The sequence below is a fragment of the Spea bombifrons genome, chromosome 4, assembly GCF_027358695.1.
Source record: "Spea bombifrons isolate aSpeBom1 chromosome 4, aSpeBom1.2.pri, whole genome shotgun sequence".
Taxonomy (NCBI): Eukaryota; Metazoa; Chordata; class Amphibia; order Anura; family Pelobatidae; genus Spea; species Spea bombifrons.
Window position 1 is genome coordinate 108,111,561 of NC_071090.1, and position 17,447 is coordinate 108,129,007.

General features: G+C 43.5%; 31 non-coding genes across 31 annotated transcripts; all 31 read left to right on the top strand.

The window, feature by feature from the left end:
- The first annotated feature begins 554 nt into the window (after nucleotides 1-554).
- Nucleotides 555-636, top strand: TRNAS-UGA (transfer RNA serine (anticodon UGA)). Its single transcript has one exon. It is a non-coding gene; the product is annotated as a tRNA-Ser (tRNA).
- A 385-nt stretch (nucleotides 637-1,021) lies between these two features.
- Nucleotides 1,022-1,103, top strand: TRNAS-CGA (transfer RNA serine (anticodon CGA)). The gene has a single exon. It is a non-coding gene; the product is annotated as a tRNA-Ser (tRNA).
- Nucleotides 1,104-1,663: 560 nt separating this feature from the next.
- Nucleotides 1,664-1,745, top strand: TRNAS-UGA (transfer RNA serine (anticodon UGA)). The gene has a single exon. It is a non-coding gene; the product is annotated as a tRNA-Ser (tRNA).
- A 385-nt stretch (nucleotides 1,746-2,130) lies between these two features.
- TRNAS-CGA (transfer RNA serine (anticodon CGA)) lies at nucleotides 2,131-2,212 on the top strand. Its single transcript has one exon. It is a non-coding gene; the product is annotated as a tRNA-Ser (tRNA).
- Nucleotides 2,213-2,772: 560 nt separating this feature from the next.
- Nucleotides 2,773-2,854, top strand: TRNAS-UGA (transfer RNA serine (anticodon UGA)). The gene has a single exon. It is a non-coding gene; the product is annotated as a tRNA-Ser (tRNA).
- A 385-nt stretch (nucleotides 2,855-3,239) lies between these two features.
- On the top strand, nucleotides 3,240-3,321 carry TRNAS-CGA (transfer RNA serine (anticodon CGA)). Its single transcript has one exon. It is a non-coding gene; the product is annotated as a tRNA-Ser (tRNA).
- Nucleotides 3,322-3,881: 560 nt separating this feature from the next.
- TRNAS-UGA (transfer RNA serine (anticodon UGA)) lies at nucleotides 3,882-3,963 on the top strand. The gene has a single exon. It is a non-coding gene; the product is annotated as a tRNA-Ser (tRNA).
- A 385-nt stretch (nucleotides 3,964-4,348) lies between these two features.
- Nucleotides 4,349-4,430, top strand: TRNAS-CGA (transfer RNA serine (anticodon CGA)). Its single transcript has one exon. It is a non-coding gene; the product is annotated as a tRNA-Ser (tRNA).
- A 560-nt stretch (nucleotides 4,431-4,990) lies between these two features.
- Nucleotides 4,991-5,072, top strand: TRNAS-UGA (transfer RNA serine (anticodon UGA)). Its single transcript has one exon. It is a non-coding gene; the product is annotated as a tRNA-Ser (tRNA).
- A 385-nt stretch (nucleotides 5,073-5,457) lies between these two features.
- On the top strand, nucleotides 5,458-5,539 carry TRNAS-CGA (transfer RNA serine (anticodon CGA)). Its single transcript has one exon. It is a non-coding gene; the product is annotated as a tRNA-Ser (tRNA).
- A 560-nt stretch (nucleotides 5,540-6,099) lies between these two features.
- TRNAS-UGA (transfer RNA serine (anticodon UGA)) lies at nucleotides 6,100-6,181 on the top strand. The gene has a single exon. It is a non-coding gene; the product is annotated as a tRNA-Ser (tRNA).
- A 385-nt stretch (nucleotides 6,182-6,566) lies between these two features.
- TRNAS-CGA (transfer RNA serine (anticodon CGA)) lies at nucleotides 6,567-6,648 on the top strand. The gene has a single exon. It is a non-coding gene; the product is annotated as a tRNA-Ser (tRNA).
- A 560-nt stretch (nucleotides 6,649-7,208) lies between these two features.
- TRNAS-UGA (transfer RNA serine (anticodon UGA)) lies at nucleotides 7,209-7,290 on the top strand. Its single transcript has one exon. It is a non-coding gene; the product is annotated as a tRNA-Ser (tRNA).
- Nucleotides 7,291-7,678: 388 nt separating this feature from the next.
- On the top strand, nucleotides 7,679-7,760 carry TRNAS-UGA (transfer RNA serine (anticodon UGA)). The gene has a single exon. It is a non-coding gene; the product is annotated as a tRNA-Ser (tRNA).
- Nucleotides 7,761-8,143: 383 nt separating this feature from the next.
- TRNAS-CGA (transfer RNA serine (anticodon CGA)) lies at nucleotides 8,144-8,225 on the top strand. Its single transcript has one exon. It is a non-coding gene; the product is annotated as a tRNA-Ser (tRNA).
- A 562-nt stretch (nucleotides 8,226-8,787) lies between these two features.
- Nucleotides 8,788-8,866, top strand: TRNAS-UGA (transfer RNA serine (anticodon UGA)). Its single transcript has one exon. It is a non-coding gene; the product is annotated as a tRNA-Ser (tRNA).
- A 385-nt stretch (nucleotides 8,867-9,251) lies between these two features.
- TRNAS-CGA (transfer RNA serine (anticodon CGA)) lies at nucleotides 9,252-9,333 on the top strand. The gene has a single exon. It is a non-coding gene; the product is annotated as a tRNA-Ser (tRNA).
- A 560-nt stretch (nucleotides 9,334-9,893) lies between these two features.
- TRNAS-UGA (transfer RNA serine (anticodon UGA)) lies at nucleotides 9,894-9,975 on the top strand. The gene has a single exon. It is a non-coding gene; the product is annotated as a tRNA-Ser (tRNA).
- A 388-nt stretch (nucleotides 9,976-10,363) lies between these two features.
- On the top strand, nucleotides 10,364-10,445 carry TRNAS-UGA (transfer RNA serine (anticodon UGA)). Its single transcript has one exon. It is a non-coding gene; the product is annotated as a tRNA-Ser (tRNA).
- A 385-nt stretch (nucleotides 10,446-10,830) lies between these two features.
- On the top strand, nucleotides 10,831-10,912 carry TRNAS-CGA (transfer RNA serine (anticodon CGA)). Its single transcript has one exon. It is a non-coding gene; the product is annotated as a tRNA-Ser (tRNA).
- A 558-nt stretch (nucleotides 10,913-11,470) lies between these two features.
- TRNAS-UGA (transfer RNA serine (anticodon UGA)) lies at nucleotides 11,471-11,552 on the top strand. Its single transcript has one exon. It is a non-coding gene; the product is annotated as a tRNA-Ser (tRNA).
- A 385-nt stretch (nucleotides 11,553-11,937) lies between these two features.
- TRNAS-CGA (transfer RNA serine (anticodon CGA)) lies at nucleotides 11,938-12,019 on the top strand. Its single transcript has one exon. It is a non-coding gene; the product is annotated as a tRNA-Ser (tRNA).
- A 560-nt stretch (nucleotides 12,020-12,579) lies between these two features.
- Nucleotides 12,580-12,661, top strand: TRNAS-UGA (transfer RNA serine (anticodon UGA)). Its single transcript has one exon. It is a non-coding gene; the product is annotated as a tRNA-Ser (tRNA).
- Nucleotides 12,662-13,046: 385 nt separating this feature from the next.
- TRNAS-CGA (transfer RNA serine (anticodon CGA)) lies at nucleotides 13,047-13,128 on the top strand. Its single transcript has one exon. It is a non-coding gene; the product is annotated as a tRNA-Ser (tRNA).
- A 560-nt stretch (nucleotides 13,129-13,688) lies between these two features.
- Nucleotides 13,689-13,770, top strand: TRNAS-UGA (transfer RNA serine (anticodon UGA)). The gene has a single exon. It is a non-coding gene; the product is annotated as a tRNA-Ser (tRNA).
- Nucleotides 13,771-14,155: 385 nt separating this feature from the next.
- On the top strand, nucleotides 14,156-14,237 carry TRNAS-CGA (transfer RNA serine (anticodon CGA)). The gene has a single exon. It is a non-coding gene; the product is annotated as a tRNA-Ser (tRNA).
- Nucleotides 14,238-14,797: 560 nt separating this feature from the next.
- TRNAS-UGA (transfer RNA serine (anticodon UGA)) lies at nucleotides 14,798-14,879 on the top strand. Its single transcript has one exon. It is a non-coding gene; the product is annotated as a tRNA-Ser (tRNA).
- Nucleotides 14,880-15,416: 537 nt separating this feature from the next.
- TRNAS-UGA (transfer RNA serine (anticodon UGA)) lies at nucleotides 15,417-15,498 on the top strand. The gene has a single exon. It is a non-coding gene; the product is annotated as a tRNA-Ser (tRNA).
- A 388-nt stretch (nucleotides 15,499-15,886) lies between these two features.
- TRNAS-UGA (transfer RNA serine (anticodon UGA)) lies at nucleotides 15,887-15,968 on the top strand. The gene has a single exon. It is a non-coding gene; the product is annotated as a tRNA-Ser (tRNA).
- A 385-nt stretch (nucleotides 15,969-16,353) lies between these two features.
- Nucleotides 16,354-16,435, top strand: TRNAS-CGA (transfer RNA serine (anticodon CGA)). The gene has a single exon. It is a non-coding gene; the product is annotated as a tRNA-Ser (tRNA).
- A 559-nt stretch (nucleotides 16,436-16,994) lies between these two features.
- Nucleotides 16,995-17,076, top strand: TRNAS-UGA (transfer RNA serine (anticodon UGA)). The gene has a single exon. It is a non-coding gene; the product is annotated as a tRNA-Ser (tRNA).
- The last annotated feature ends 371 nt before the right edge of the window (nucleotides 17,077-17,447 follow it).

Below are 17,447 nucleotides of genomic sequence, written 5' to 3' on the forward strand. Positions count from 1 at the left end.
AAGCTTAGTTTTACAGAGGAGTTCAGATGAACATCGTTATACTTGAGAGTTGAAGGAGGAAATCAATGACAGGAGAGGGCTAACTTTGACATCAGCGGAGGCACTTACCATGCTTGCAGACAGTGGGTCTGAATTGAATCCTTGAACAAATGCTAGGAGTGACTGGTGGTAAGGAAACCAGTTTCTCTCAGCAAAGGAACACATCAATACATTCAACCCATGTTTTTAAATAGAACAAGAGTTTTTGCTCCCTCTTCTTCTATCAAGTTCCAGAATAGTAGTTCTCAGTCTTGTTGGCTCCACTGTTGGAGTTGCTTTTTTTAAAACTCAAGAAGCTATTTGAATTTATGATATACAACCCTCTATGGTTGTGGCAGAATGCGAGATCAAAAATTCTTAAAAGATTTCTCTCTCACGTTCTGGAACAGTAGTTCTCAGACTTGTTGACTCCATTGTTGGAGTTACCTGTAAGACAGTCAAGAAGCTGTTTGAATGGATTATCTGGAACCCACTGTGGTTGTGCCAGAATGCCTTTTCTCAACATCCACCACAAAGCTGCGATGGCCGAGTGGTTAAGGCGTTGGACTTGAAATCCAATGGGGTCTCCCCATGCAGGTTCGAATCCTGTTCGCAGCGGCTGATGAAGGTTCATTTTACAGAAGAGTTCAGATAAACATCATCATTATTGAGACTTGAAGGAGGCAATCAGTGGCAGGAGAGGGCAAACTTTGACATCAGCGGAGGTTCTTACTATGCTTGTAGACAGTGGGTCTGAATTTAATCCTTGAAACAATGCTAGCAGTGACTGGTGGTAAAGAGTACATCTATACATTCAACCCATGCTTTTAAATAGAAGAAGAGAGAGCAAAAACTGTTGTTCTCTCAAGTTCCAGAAGAGTAGTTCTCAGACTTGTTGACTCCATTGTTGGAGTTACCTGTAAGACAGTCAAGAAGCTGTTTGAATGGATTATATGGAACCCACTGTGGTTGTGCCAGAATGCCTTTTCTCAGCCCTGTCAGAGCTGTGATGGCCGAGTGGTTAAGGCGTTGGACTCGAAATCCAATGGGGTCTCCCTGCACAGGTTCGAATCCTGTTCACAGCGGCTGGTGAAGCTTAGTTTTACAGAGGAGTTCACATGAACATCGTTATACTTGAGAGTTGAAGGAGGAAATCAATGACAGGAGAGGGCTAACTTTGACATCAGCGGAGGCACTTACCATGCTTGCAGACAGTGGGTCTGAATTGAATCCTTGAACAAATGCTAGGAGTGACTGGTGGTAAGGAAACCAGTTTCTCTCAGCAAAGGAACACATCAATACATTCAACCCATGCTTTTAAATAGAACAAGAGTTTTTGCTCTCTCTTCTTCTATCAAGTTCCAGAATAGTAGTTCTCAGCCTTGTTGGCTCCACTGTTGGAGTTTCTTTTAGAAAACTCAAGAAGCCATTTGAATTTATGATATACAACACTCTGTGGTTGTGGCAGAACGCTAGATCAAAAATTCTTAAAAGATTTCTCTCTCACGTTCTGGAATAGTAGTTCTCAGACTTGTTGACTCCATTGTTGGAGTTACCTGTAAGACAGTCAAGAAGCTGTTTGAATGGATTATCTGGAACCCACTGTGGTTGTGCCAGAATGCCTTTTCTCAACACCCACCGCAAAGCTGCGATGGCCGAGTGGTTAAGGCGTTGGACTTGAAATCCAATGGGGTCTCCCCACGCAGGTTCGAATCCTGTTCGCAGCGGCTGATGAAGGTTCATTTTACAGAAGAGTTCAGATAAACATCATCATTATTGAGACTTGAAGGAGGCAATCAGTGGCAGGAGAGGGCAAACTTTGACATCAGCGGAGGTTCTTACTATGCTTGTAGACAGTGGGTCTGAATTTAATCCTTGAAACAATGCTAGCAGTGACTGGTGGTAAAGAGTACATCTATACATTCAACCCATGCTTTTAAATAGAAGAAGAGAGAGCAAAAACTGTTGTTCTCTCAAGTTCCAGAAGAGTAGTTCTCAGACTTGTTGACTCCATTGTTGGAGTTACCTGTAAGACAGTCAAGAAGCTGTTTGAATGGATTATATGGAACCCACTGTGGTTGTGCCAGAATGCCTTTTCTCAGCCCTGTCAGAGCTGTGATGGCCGAGTGGTTAAGGCGTTGGACTCGAAATCCAATGGGGTCTCCCTGCACAGGTTCGAATCCTGTTCACAGCGGCTGGTGAAGCTTAGTTTTACAGAGGAGTTCAGATGAACATCGTTATACTTGAGAGTTGAAGGAGGAAATCAATGACAGGAGAGGGCTAACTTTGACATCAGCGGAGGCACTTACCATGCTTGCAGACAGTGGGTCTGAATTGAATCCTTGAACAAATGCTAGGAGTGACTGGTGGTAAGGAAACCAGTTTCTCTCAGCAAAGGAACACATCAATACATTCAACCCATGTTTTTAAATAGAACAAGAGTTTTTGCTCTCTCTTCTTCTATCAAGTTCCAGAATAGTAGTTCTCAGCCTTGTTGGCTCCACTGTTGGAGTTTCTTTTAGAAAACTCAAGAAGCCATTTGAATTTATGATATACAACACTCTGTGGTTGTGGCAGAACGCGAGATCAAAAATTCTTAAAAGATTTCTCTCTCACGTTCTGGAATAGTAGTTCTCAGACTTGTTGACTCCATTGTTGGAGTTACCTGTAAGACAGTCAAGAAGCTGTTTGAATGGATTATCTGGAACCCACTGTGGTTGTGCCAGAATGCCTTTTCTCAACACCCACCGCAAAGCTGCGATGGCCGAGTGGTTAAGGCGTTGGACTTGAAATCCAATGGGGTCTCCCCACGCAGGTTCGAATCCTGTTCGCAGCGGCTGATGAAGGTTCATTTTACAGAAGAGTTCAGATAAACATCATCATTATTGAGACTTGAAGGAGGCAATCAGTGGCAGGAGAGGGCAAACTTTGACATTAGCGGAGGTTCTTTCTATGCTTGTAGACAGTGGGTCTGAATTTAATCCTTGAACCAATGCTAGCAGTGACTGGTGGTAAGGAGCACATCTATACATTCAACCCATGCTTTTAAATAGAAGAAGAGAGAGCAAAAACTGTTGTTCTCTCAAGTTCCAGAAGAGTAGTTCTCAGACTTGTTGACTCCATTGTTGGAGTTACCTGTAAGACAGTCAAGAAGCTGTTTGAATGGATTATATGGAACCCACTGTGGTTGTGCCAGAATGCCTTTGCTCAGCCCTGTCAGCGCTGTGATGGCCGAGTGGTTAAGGCATTGGACTCGAAATCCAATGGGGTCTCCCTGCACAGGTTCGAATCCTGTTCACAGCGGCTGGGGAAGCTTGGTTTTGCAGAGGAGTTCAGATGAACATCGTTATACTTGAGAGTTGAAGGAGGAAATCAATGACAGGAGAGGGCTAACTTTGACATCAGTGGAGGCACTTACCATTCTTGCAGACAGTGGGTCTGAATTGAATCCTTGAACGAATGCTAGGAGTGACTGGTGGTAAGGAAACCAGTTTCTCTCAGCAAAGGAACACATCCATACATTCAAACCATGTTTTTAAATAGAACAAGAGTTTTTGCTCTCTCTTCTTCAATCAAGTTCCAGAATAGTAGTTCTCAGCCTTGTTGGCTCCACTGTTGGAGTTTCTTTTAGAAAACTCAAGAAGCTATTTGAATTTATGATATACAACACTCTGTGGTTGTGGCAGAACGCGAGATCAAAAATTCTTAAAAGATTTCTCTCTCACGTTCTGGAATAGTAGTTCTCAGACTTGTTGACTCCATTGTTGGAGTTACCTGTAAGACAGTCAAGAAGCTGTTTGAATGGATTATCTGGAACCCACTGTGGTTGTGCCAGAATGCCTTTTCTCAACATCCACCCCAAAGGTGCGATGGCCGAGTGGTTAAGGCGTTGGACTTGAAATCCAATGGGGTCTCCCCACGCAGGTTCGAATCCTGTTCGCAGCGGCTGATGAAGGTTCATTTTACAGAAGAGTTCAGATAAACATCATCATTATTGAGACTTGAAGGAGGCAATCAGTGGCAGGAGAGGGCAAACTTTGACATCAGCGGAGGTTCTTACTATGCTTGTAGACAGTGGGTCTGAATTTAATCCTTGAAACAATGCTAGCAGTGACTGGTGGTAAAGAGTACATCTATACATTCAACCCATGCTTTTAAATAGAAGAAGAGAGAGCAAAAACTGTTGTTCTCTCAAGTTCCAGAAGAGTAGTTCTCAGACTTGTTGACTCCATTGTTGGAGTTACCTGTAAGACAGTCAAGAAGCTGTTTGAATGGATTATATGGAACCCACTGTGGTTGTGCCAGAATGCCTTTTCTCAGCCCTGTCAGAGCTGTGATGGCCGAGTGGTTAAGGCGTTGGACTCGAAATCCAATGGGGTCTCCCTGCACAGGTTTGAATCCTGTTCACAGCGGCTGGTGAAGCTTAGTTTTACAGAGGAGTTCAGATGAACATCGTTATACTTGAGAGTTGAAGGAGGAAATCAATGACAGGAGAGGGCTAACTTTGACATCAGCGGAGGCACTTACCATGCTTGCAGACAGTGGGTCTGAATTGCATCCTTGAACAAATGCTAGGAGTGACTGGTGGTAAGGAAACCAGTTTCTCTCAGCAAAGGAACACATCAATACATTCAACCCATGTTTTTAAATAGAACAAGAGTTTTTGCTCTCTCTTCTTCTATCAAGTTCCAGAATAGTAGTTCTCAGCCTTGTTGGCTCCACTGTTGGAGTTTCTTTTAGAAAACTCAAGAAGCCATTTGAATTTATGATATACAACACTCTGTGGTTGTGGCAGAACGCGAGATCAAAAATTCTTAAAAGATTTCTCTCTCACGTTCTGGAATAGTAGTTCTCAGACTTGTTGACTCCATTGTTGGAGTTACCTGTAAGACAGTCAAGAAGCTGTTTGAATGGATTATCTGGAACCCACTGTGGTTGTGCCAGAATGCCTTTTCTCAACATCCACCACAAAGCTGCGATGGCCGAGTGGTTAAGGCGTTGGACTTGAAATCCAATGGGGTCTCCCCACGCAGGTTCGAATCCTGTTCGCAGCGGCTGACGAAGGTTCATTTTACAGAAGAGTTCAGATAAACATCATCATTATTGAGACTTGAAGGAGGCAATCAGTGGCAGGAGAGGGCAAACTTTGACAATAGCGGAGGTTCTTACTATACTTGTAGACAGTGGGTCTGAATTTAATCCTTGAACCAATGCTAGCAGTGACTGGTGGTAAGGAGCACATCTATACATTCAACCCATGCTTTTAAATAGAAGAAGAGAGAGCAAAAACTGTTGTTCCCTCAAGTTCCAGAAGAGTAGTTCTCAGACTTGTTGACTCCATTGTTGGAGTTACCTGTAAGACAGTCAAGAAGCTGTTTGAATGGATTATATGGAACCCACTGTGGTTGTGCCAGAATGCCTTTTCTCAGCCCTGTCAGAGCTGTGATGGCCGAGTGGTTAAGGCATTGGACTCGAAATCCAATGGGGTCTCCCTGCACAGGTTCGAATCCTGTTCACAGCGGCTGGGGAAGCTTGGTTTTGCAGAGGAGTTCAGATGAACATCGTTATACTTGAGAGTTGAAGGAGGAAATCAATGACAGGAGAGGGCTAACTTTGACATCAGTGGAGGCACTTACCATTCTTGCAGACAGTGGGTCTGAATTGAATCCTTGAACGAATGCTAGGAGTGACTGGTGGTAAGGAAACCAGTTTCTCTCAGCAAAGGAACACATCCATACATTCAAACCATGTTTTTAAATAGAACAAGAGTTTTTGCTCTCTCTTCTTCAATCAAGTTCCAGAATAGTAGTTCTCAGCCTTGTTGGCTCCACTGTTGGAGTTTCTTTTAGAAAACTCAAGAAGCTATTTGAATTTATGATATACAACACTCTGTGGTTGTGGCAGAACGCGAGATCAAAAATTCTTAAAAGATTTCTCTCTCACGTTCTGGAATAGTAGTTCTCAGACTTGTTGACTCCATTGTTGGAGTTACCTGTAAGACAGTCAAGAAGCTGTTTGAATGGATTATCTGGAACCCACTGTGGTTGTGCCAGAATGCCTTTTCTCAACAACCACCCCAAAGCTGCGATGGCCGAGTGGTTAAGGCGTTGGACTTGAAATCCAATGGGGTCTCCCCACGCAGGTTCGAATCCTGTTCGCAGCGGCTGATGAAGGTTCATTTTACAGAAGAGTTCAGATAAACATCATCATTATTGAGACTTGAAGGAGGCAATCAGTGGCAGGAGAGGGCAAACTTTGACATCAGCGGAGGTTCTTACTATGCTTGTAGACAGTGGGTCTGAATTTAATCCTTGAAACAATGCTAGCAGTGACTGGTGGTAAAGAGTACATCTATACATTCAACCCATGCTTTTAAATAGAAGAAGAGAGAGCAAAAACTGTTGTTCTCTCAAGTTCCAGAAGAGTAGTTCTCAGACTTGTTGACTCCATTGTTGGAGTTACCTGTAAGACAGTCAAGAAGCTGTTTGAATGGATTATATGGAACCCACTGTGGTTGTGCCAGAATGCCTTTTCTCAGCCCTGTCAGAGCTGTGATGGCCGAGTGGTTAAGGCGTTGGACTCGAAATCCAATGGGGTCTCCCTGCACAGGTTCGAATCCTGTTCACAGCGGCTGGTGAAGCTTAGTTTTACAGAGGAGTTCAGATGAACATCGTTATACTTGAGAGTTGAAGGAGGAAATCAATGACAGGAGAGGGCTAACTTTGACATCAGCGGAGGCACTTACCATGCTTGCAGACAGTGGGTCTGAATTGCATCCTTGAACAAATGCTAGGAGTGACTGGTGGTAAGGAAACCAGTTTCTCTCAGCAAAGGAACACATCAATACATTCAACCCATGTTTTTAAATAGAACAAGAGTTTTTGCTCTCTCTTCTTCTATCAAGTTCCAGAATAGTAGTTCTCAGCCTTGTTGGCTCCACTGTTGGAGTTTCTTTTAGAAAACTCAAGAAGCCATTTGAATTTATGATATACAACACTCTGTGGTTGTGGCAGAACGCGAGATCAAAAATTCTTAAAAGATTTCTCTCTCACGTTCTGGAATAGTAGTTCTCAGACTTGTTGACTCCATTGTTGGAGTTACCTGTAAGACAGTCAAGAAGCTGTTTGAATGGATTATCTGGAACCCACTGTGGTTGTGCCAGAATGCCTTTTCTCAACATCCACCACAAAGCTGCGATGGCCGAGTGGTTAAGGCGTTGGACTTGAAATCCAATGGGGTCTCCCCACGCAGGTTCGAATCCTGTTCGCAGCGGCTGACGAAGGTTCATTTTACAGAAGAGTTCAGATAAACATCATCATTATTGAGACTTGAAGGAGGCAATCAGTGGCAGGAGAGGGCAAACTTTGACAATAGCGGAGGTTCTTACTATACTTGTAGACAGTGGGTCTGAATTTAATCCTTGAACCAATGCTAGCAGTGACTGGTGGTAAGGAGCACATCTATACATTCAACCCATGCTTTTAAATAGAAGAAGAGACAGCAAAAACTGTTGTTCTCTCAAGTTCCAGAAGAGTAGTTCTCAGACTTGTTGACTCCATTGTTGGAGTTACCTGTAAGACAGTCAAGAAGCTGTTTGAATGGATTATCTGGAACCCACTGTAGTTGTGCCAGAATGCCTTTTCTCAACAGCCAACACAAAGCTGCGATGGCCGAGTGGTTAAGGCGTTGGACTTGAAATCCAGTGGGGTCTCCCCACGCAGGTTCGATTCCTTTTTGCAGCGGCTGATGAAGGTTCATTTTACAGAAGAGTTCAGATAAACATCATCATTATTGAGACTTGAAGGAGGCAATCAGTGGCAGGAGAGGGCAAACTTTGACATCAGCGGAGGTTCTTACTATGCTTGTAGACAGTGGGTCTGAATTTAATCCTTGAACCAATGCTAGCAGTGACTGGTGGTAAGGAGCACATCTACACATTCAACCCATGCTTTTAAATAGAAGAAGAGAGAGCAAAAACTGTTGTTCTCTCAAGTTCCAGAAGAGTAGTTCTCAGACTTGTTGACTCCATTGTTGGTTACCTGTAAGACAGTCAAGAAGCTGTTTGAATGGATTATATGGAACCCACTGTGGTTGTGCCAGAATGCCTTTTCTCGGTCCTGTCAGAGCTGTGATGGCTGAGTGGTTAAGGCGTTGGACTCGAAATCCAATGGGGTCTCCCTGCACAGGTTCGAATCCTGTTCACAGCGGCTGATGAAGCTTAGTTTTACAGAGGAGTTCAGATGAACATCGTTATACTTGAGAGTTGAAGGAGGAAATCAATGACAGGAGAGGGCTAACTTTGACATCAGCGGAGGCACTTACCATGCTAGCAGACAGTGGGTCTGAATTGAATCCTTGAACAAATGCTAGGAGTGACTGGTGGTAAGGAAACCGGTTTCTCTCAGCAAAGGAACACATCCATACATTCAACCCATGTTTTTAAATAGAAGAATAGAGAGCAAAAACTCTTGTTCTCTCAAGTTCCAGAATAGTAGTTCTCAGCCTTGTTGGCTCCACTGTTGGAGTTGCTTTTTTAAAACTCAAGAAGCTAATTGAATTTATGATATACAACCCTCTGTGGTTGTGGCAGAATGCGAGATCAAAAATTCTTAAAAGATTTCTCTCTCACGTTCTGGAACAGTAGTTCTCAGACTTGTTGACTCCATTGTTGGAGTTACCTGTAAGACAGTCAAGAAGCTGTTTGAATGGATTATCTGGAACCCACTGTGGTTGTGCCAGAATGCCTTTCACAACACCCACCACAGATTTGTGATGGCCGAGCGGTTAAGGCGTTGGACTTGAAATCCAATGGGTTATCCCCACGCAGGTTCGAATCCTGTTTGCAGCGGCTGATGAAGGTTCATTTTACAGAAGAGTTCAGATAAACATCATCATTATTGAGACTTGAAGGAGGCAATCAGTGGCAGGAGAGGGCAAACTTTGACATCAGCGGAGGTTCTTACTATGCTTGTAGACAGTGGATCTGAATTTAATCCTTGAACCAGTGCTAGCAGTGACTGGTGGTAAGGAGCACATCTATACATTCAACCCATGCTTTTAAATAGGAGAAGAGAGAGCAAAAACTGTTGTTCTCTCAAGTTCCAGAAGAGTAGTTCTCAGACTTGTTGACTCCATTGTTGGAGTTACCTGTATGACAGTCAAGAAGCTGTTTGAATGGATTATATGGAACCCACTGTGGTTGTGCCAGAATGCCTTTTCTCAGCCCTGTCAGAGCTGTGATGGCCCAGTGGTTAAGGCGTTGGACTCGAAATCCAATGGGGTCTCCCTGCATCGATTCGAATCCTGTTCGCAGCGGCTGGGGAAGCTTGGTTTTGCAGAGGAGTTCAGATGAACATCGTTATACTTGAGAGTTGAAGGAGGAAATCAATGACAGGAGAGGGCTAACTTTGACATCAGCGGAGGCACTTACCATTCTTGCAGACAGTGGGTCTGAATTGAATCCTTGAACAAATGCTAGGAGTGACTGGTGGTAAGGAAACCAGTTTCTCTCAGCAAAGGAACACATCAATACATTCAACCCATGTTTTTAAATAGAACAAGAGTTTTTGCTCTCTCTTCTTCTATCAAGTTCCAGAATAGTAGTTCTCAGCCTTGTTGGCTCCACTGTTGGAGTTGCTTTTTTAAAACTCAAGAAGCTATTTGAATTTATGATATACAACCCTCTGTGGTTGTGGCAGAATGCGAGATCAAATATTCTTAAAAGATTTCTTTCTCACGTTCTGGAACAGTAGTTCTCAGACTTGTTGACTCCATTGTTGGAGTTACCTGTAAGACAGTCAAGAAGCTGTTTGAATGGATTATCTGGAACCCACTGTGGTTGTGCCAGAATGCCTTTTCTCAACAGTCACCACAGAGCTGCGATGGCCGAGTGGTTAAGGCGTTGGACTTGAAATCCAATGGGGTCTCTCCGCTCAGGTTCGAATCCTGTTTGCAGCGGCTGACGAAGGTTCATTTTACATAAGAGTTCAGATAAACATCATCATTATTGAGACTTGAAGGAGGCAATCAGTGGCAGGAGAGGGCAAACTTTGACAATAGCGGAGGTTCTTACTATACTTGTAGACAGTGGGTCTGAATTTAATCCTTGAACCAATGCTAGCAGTGACTGGTGGTAAGGAGCACATCTATACATTCAACCCATGCTTTTAAATAGAAGAAGAGAGAGCAAAAACTGTTGTTCTCTCAAGTTCCAGAAGAGTAGTTCTCAGACTTGTTGACTCCATTGTTGGAGTTACCTGTAAGACAGTCAATAAGCTGTTTGAATGGATTATCTGGAACCCACTGTAGTTGTGCCAGAATGCCTTTTCTCAACAGCCAACACAAAGCTGTGATGGCCGAGTGGTTAAGGCGTTGGACTTGAAATCCAATGGGGTCTCCCCACGCAAGTTCGATTCCTGTTTGCAGCGGCTGATGAAGGTTCATTTTACAGAAGAGTTCAGATAAACATCATCATTATTGAGACTTGAAGGAGGCAATCAGTGGCAGGAGAGGGCAAACTTTGACATCAGCGGAGGTTCTTACTATGCTTGTAGACAGTGGGTCTGAATTTAATCCTTGAACCAATGCTAGCAGTGACTGGTGGTAAGGAGCACATCTATACATTCAACCCATGCTTTTAAATAGAAGAAGAGAGAGCAAAAACTGTTGTTCTCTCAAGTTCCAGAAGAGTAGTTCTCAGACTTGTTGACTCCATTGTTGGAGTTACCTGTAAGACAGTCAAGAAGCTGTTTGAATGGATTATATGGAACCCACTGTGGTTGTGCCAGAATGCCTTTTCTCAGCCCTGTCAGAGCTGTGATGGCCGAGTGGTTAAGGCGTTGGACTCGAAATCCAATGGGGTCTCCCTGCACAGGTTCGAATCCTGTTCACAGCGGCTGGTGAAGCTTAGTTTTACAGAGGAGTTCAGATGAACATCGTTATACTTGAGAGTTGAAGGAGGAAATCAATGACAGGAGAGGGCTAACTTTGACATCAGCGGAGGCACTTACCATGCTTGCAGACAGTGGGTCTGAATTGCATCCTTGAACAAATGCTAGGAGTGACTGGTGGTAAGGAAACCAGTTTCTCTCAGCAAAGGAACACATCAATACATTCAACCCATGTTTTTAAATAGAACAAGAGTTTTTGCTCTCTTCTTCTATCAAGTTCCAGAAAAGTAGTTCTCAGCCTTGTTGGCTCCACTGTTGGAGTTTCTTTTAGAAAACTCAAGAAGCCATTTGAATTTATGATATACAACACTCTGTGGTTGTGGCAGAACGCGAGATCAAAAATTCTTAAAAGATTTCTCTCTCACGTTCTGGAATAGTAGTTCTCAGACTTGTTGACTCCATTGTTGGAGTTACCTGTAAGACAGTCAAGAAGCTGTTTGAATGGATTATCTGGAACCCACTGTGGTTGTGCCAGAATGCCTTTTCTCAACATCCACCACAAAGCTGCGATGGCCGAGTGGTTAAGGCGTTGGACTTGAAATCCAATGGGGTCTCCCCACGCAGGTTCGAATCCTGTTCGCAGCGGCTGATGAAGGTTCATTTTACAGAAGAGTTCAGATAAACATCATCATTATTGAGACTTAAAGGAGGCAATCAGTGGCAGGAGAGGGCAAACTTTGACATCAGCGGAGGTTCTTACTATGCTTGTAGACAGTGGGTCTGAATTTAATCCTTGAAACAATGCTAGCAGTGACTGGTGGTAAAGAGTACATCTATACATTCAACCCATGCTTTTAAATAGAAGAAGAGAGAGCAAAAACTGTTGTTCTCTCAAGTTCCAGAAGAGTAGTTCTCAGACTTGTTGATTCCATTGTTGGAGTTACCTGTAAGACAGTCAAGAAGCTGTTTGAATGGATTATATGGAACCCACTGTGGTTGTGCCAGAATGCCTTTTCTCAGCCCTGTCAGAGCTGTGATGGCCGAGTGGTTAAGGCGTTGGACTCGAAATCCAATGGGGTCTCCCTGCACAGGTTCGAATCCTGTTCACAGCGGCTGGTGAAGCTTAGTTTTACAGAGGAGTTCAGATGAACATCGTTATACTTGAGAGTTGAAGGAGGAAATCAATGACAGGAGAGGGCTAACTTTGACATCAGCGGAGGCACTTACCATGCTTGCAGACAGTGGGTCTGAATTGCATCCTTGAACAAATGCTAGGAGTGACTGGTGGTAAGGAAACCAGTTTCTCTCAGCAAAGGAACACATCAATACATTCAACCCATGTTTTTAAATAGAACAAGAGTTTTTGCTCTCTCTTCTTCTATCAAGTTCCAGAATAGTAGTTCTCAGCCTTGTTGGCTCCACTGTTGGAGTTTCTTTTAGAAAACTCAAGAAGCCATTTGAATTTATGATATACAACACTCTGTGGTTGTGGCAGAACGCGAGATCAAAAATTCTTAAAAGATTTCTCTCTCACGTTCTGGAATAGTAGTTCTCAGACTTGTTGACTCCATTGTTGGAGTTACCTGTAAGACAGTCAAGAAGCTGTTTGAATGGATTATCTGGAACCCACTGTGGTTGTGCCAGAATGCCTTTTCTCAACATCCACCACAAAGCTGGGATGGCCGAGTGGTTAAGGCGTTGGACTTGAAATCCAATGGGGTCTCCCCACGCAGGTTCGAATCCTGTTCGCAGCGGCTGATGAAGGTTCATTTTACAGAAGAGTTCAGATAAACATCATCATTATTGAGACTTAAAGGAGGCAATCAGTGGCAGGAGAGGGCAAACTTTGACATCAGCGGAGGTTCTTACTATGCTTGTAGACAGTGGGTCTGAATTTAATCCTTGAAACAATGCTAGCAGTGACTGGTGGTAAAGAGTACATCTATACATTCAACCCATGCTTTTAAATAGAAGAAGAGAGAGCAAAAACTGTTGTTCTCTCAAGTTCCAGAAGAGTAGTTCTCAGACTTGTTGACTCCATTGTTGGAGTTACCTGTAAGACAGTCAAGAAGCTGTTTGAATGGATTATATGGAACCCACTGTGGTTGTGCCAGAATGCCTTTTCTCAGCCCTGTCAGAGCTGTGATGGCCGAGTGGTTAAGGCGTTGGACTCGAAATCCAATGGGGTCTCCCTGCACAGGTTCGAATCCTGTTCACAGCGGCTGGTGAAGCTTAGTTTTACAGAGGAGTTCAGATGAACATCGTTATACTTGAGAGTTGAAGGAGGAAATCAATGACAGGAGAGGGCTAACTTTGACATCAGCGGAGGCACTTACCATGCTTGCAGACAGTGGGTCTGAATTGAATCCTTGAACAAATGCTAGGAGTGACTGGTGGTAAGGAAACCAGTTTCTCTCAGCAAAGGAACACATCAATACATTCAACCCATGTTTTTAAATAGAACAAGAGTTTTTGCTCTCTCTTCTTCTATCAAGTTCCAGAATAGTAGTTCTCAGCCTTGTTGGCTCCACTGTTGGAGTTTCTTTTAGAAAACTCAAGAAGCTATTTGAATTTATGATATACAACACTCTGTGGTTGTGGCAGAACGCGAGATCAAAAATTCTTAAAAGATTTCTCTCTCACATTCTGGAATAGTAGTTCTCAGACTTGTTGACTCCATTGTTGGAGTTACCTGTAAGACAGTCAAGAAGCTGTTTGAATGGATTATCTGGAACCCACTGTGGTTGTGCCAGAATGCCTTTTCTCAACAGTCACCACAGAGCTGCGATGGCCGAGTGGTTAAGGCGTTGGACTTGAAATCAAATGTGGTCCCCCCACGCAGGTTCGATTCCTGTTTGCAGCGGCTGATGAAGGTTCATTTTACAGAAGAGTTCAGATAAACATCATCATTATTGAGACTTGAAGGAGGCAATTAGTGGCAGGAGAGGGCAAACTTTGACATCAGCGGAGGTTCTTACTATGCTTGTAGACAGTGGGTCTGAATTTAATCCTTGAAACAATGCTAGCAGTGACTGGTGGTAAAGAGTACATCTATACATTCAACCCATGCTTTTAAATAGAAGAAGAGAGAGCAAAAACTGTTGTTCTCTCAAGTTCCAGAAGAGTAGTTCTCAGACTTGTTGACTCCATTGTTGGAGTTACCTGTAAGACAGTCAAGAAGCTGTTTGAATGGATTATATGGAACCCACTGTGGTTGTGCCAGAATGCCTTTTCTCAGCCCTGTCAGAGCTGTGATGGCCGAGTGGTTAAGGCGTTGGACTCGAAATCCAATGGGGTCTCCCTGCACAGGTTCGAATCCTGTTCACAGCGGCTGGTGAAGCTTAGTTTTACAGAGGAGTTCAGATGAACATCGTTATACTTGAGAGTTGAAGGAGGAAATCAATGACAGGAGAGGGCTAACTTTGACATCAGCGGAGGCACTTACCATGCTTGCAGACAGTGGGTTTGAATTGAATCCTTGAACAAATGCTAGGAGTGACTGGTGGTAAGGAAACCAGTTTCTCTCAGCAAAGGAACACATCAATACATTCAACCCATGTTTTTAAATAGAACAAGAGTTTTTGCTCCCTCTTCTTCTATCAAGTTCCAGAATAGTAGTTCTCAGTCTTGTTGGCTCCACTGTTGGAGTTGCTTTTTTAAAACTCAAGAAGCTATTTGAATTTATGATATACAACCCTCTATGGTTGTGGCAGAATGCGAGATCAAAAATTCTTAAAAGATTTCTCTCTCACGTTCTGGAACAGTAGTTCTCAGACTTGTTGACTCCATTGTTGGAGTTACCTGTAAGACAGTCAAGAAGCTGTTTGAATGGATTATCTGGAACCCACTGTGGTTGTGCCAGAATGCCTTTTCTCAATAATCACCACAGAGCTGCGATGGCCGAGTGGTTAAGGCGTTGGACTTGAAATCCAATGGGGTCTCCCCGCGCAGGTTCAAATCCTGTTCGCAGCGGCTGACGAAGGTTCATTTTACAGAAGAGTTCAGATAAACATCATCATTATTGAGACTTGAAGGAGGCAATCAGTGGCAGGAGAGGGCAAACTTTGACATTAGCGGAGGTTCTTACTATGCTTGTAGACAGTGGGTCTGAATTTAATCCTTGAACCAATGCTAGCAGTGACTGGTGGTAAGGAGCACATCTATACATTCAACCCATGCTTTTAAATAGAAGAAGAGAGAGCAAAAACTGTTGTTCTCTCAAGTTCCAGAATAGTAGTTCTCAGCCTTGTTGGCTCCACTGTTGGAGTTGCTTTTTTAAAACTCAAGAAGCTATTTGAATTTATGATATACAACCCTCTGTGGTTGTGGCAGAATGCGAGATCAAAAATTCTTAAAAGATTTCTCTCTCACGTTCTGGAACAGTAGTTCTCAGACTTGTTGACTCCATTGTTGGAGTTACCTGTAAGACAGTCAAGAAGCTGTTTGAATGGATTATCTGGAACCCACTGTGGTTGTGCCAGAATGCCTTTTCTCAACAGTCACCACAGAGCTGCGATGGCCGAGTGGTTAAGGTGTTGGACTTGAAATCCAATGGGGTCTCCCCGCGCAGGTTCGAATCCTGTTCGCAGCGGCTGACGAAGGTTCATTTTACAGAAGAGTTCAGATAAACATCATCATTATTGAGACTTGAAGGAGGCAATCAGTGGCAGGAGAGGGCAAACTTTGACAATAGCGGAGGTTCTTACTATAATTGTAGACAGTGGGTCTGAATTTAATCCTTGAACCAATGCTAGCAGTGACTGGTGGTAAGGAGCACATCTATACATTCAACCCATGCTTTTAAATAGAAGAAGAGACAGCAAAAACTGTTGTTCTCTCAAGTTCCAGAAGAGTAGTTCTCAGACTTGTTGACTCCATTGTTGGAGTTACCTGTAAGACAGTCAAGAAGCTGTTTGAATGGATTATATGGAACCCACTGTGGTTGTGCCAGAATGCCTTTTCTCAACAGCCAACACAAAGCTGCGATGGCCGAGTGGTTAAGGCGTTGGACTTGAAATCCAGTGGGGTCTCCCCACGCAGGTTCGATTCCTTTTTGCAGCGGCTGATGAAGGTTCATTTTACAGAAGAGTTCAGATAAACATCATCATTATTGAGACTTGAAGGAGGCAATCAGTGGCAGGAGAGGGCAAACTTTGACATCAGCGGAGGTTCTTACTATGCTTGTAGACAGTGGGTCTGAATTTAATCCTTGAACCAATGCTAGCAGTGACTGGTGGTAAGGAGCACATCTACACATTCAACCCATGCTTTTAAATAGAAGAAGAGAGAGCAAAAACTGTTGTTCTCTCAAGTTCCAGAAGAGTAGTTCTCAGACTTGTTGACTCCATTGTTGGAGTTACCTGTAAGACAGTCAAGAAGCTGTTTGAATGGATTATATGGAACCCACTGTGGTTGTGCCAGAATGCCTTTTCTCAGTCCTGTCAGAGCTGTGATGGCCGAGTGGTTAAGGCGTTGGACTCGAAATCCAATGGGGTCTCCCTGCACAGGTTCGAATCCTGTTCACAGCGGCTGATGAAGCTTAGTTTTACAGAGGAGTTCAGATGAACATCGTTATACTTGAGAGTTGAAGGAGGAAATCAATGACAGGAGAGGGCTAACTTTGACATCAGCGGAGGCACTTACCATGCTAGCAGACAGTGGGTCTGAATTGAATCCTTGAACAAATGCTAGGAGTGACTGGTGGTAAGGAAACCGGTTTCTCTCAGCAAAGGAACACATCCATACATTCAACCCATGTTTTTAAATAGAAGAAGAGAGAGCAAAAACTCTTGTTCTCTCAAGTTCCAGAATAGTAGTTCTCAGCCTTGTTGGCTCCACTGTTGGAGTTTCTTTTTTAAAACTCAAGAAGCTAATTGAATTTATGATATACAACCCTCTGTGGTTGTGGCAGAATGCGAGATCAAAAATTCTTAAAAGATTTCTCTCTCACGTTCTGGAACAGTAGTTCTCAGACTTGTTGACTCCATTGTTGGAGTTACCTGTAAGACAGTCAAGAAGCTGTTTGAATGGATTATCTGGAACCCACTGTGGTTGTGCCAGAATGCCTTTCACAACACCCACCACAGAGCTGTGATGGCCGAGCGGTTAAGGCGTTGGACTTGAAATCCAATGGGTTATCCCCACGCAGGTTCGAATCCTGTTCGCAGCGGCTGATGAAGGTTCATTTTACAGAAGAGTTCAGATAAACATCATCATTATTGAGACTTGAAGGAGGCAATCAGTGGCAGGAGAGGGCAAACTGACATCAGCGGAGGTTCTTACTATGCTTGTAGACAGTGGATCTGAATTTAATCCTTGAACCAGTGCTAGCAGTGACTGGTGGTAAGGAGCACATCTATACATTCAACCCATCCTTTTAAATAGGAGAAGAGAGAGCAAAAACTGTTGTTCTCTCAAGTTCCAGAAGAGTAGTTCTCAGACTTGTTGACTCCATTGTTGGAGTTACCTGTAAGACAGTCAAGAAGCTGTTTGAATGGATTATATGGAACCCACTGTGGTTGTGCCAGAATGCCTTTTCTC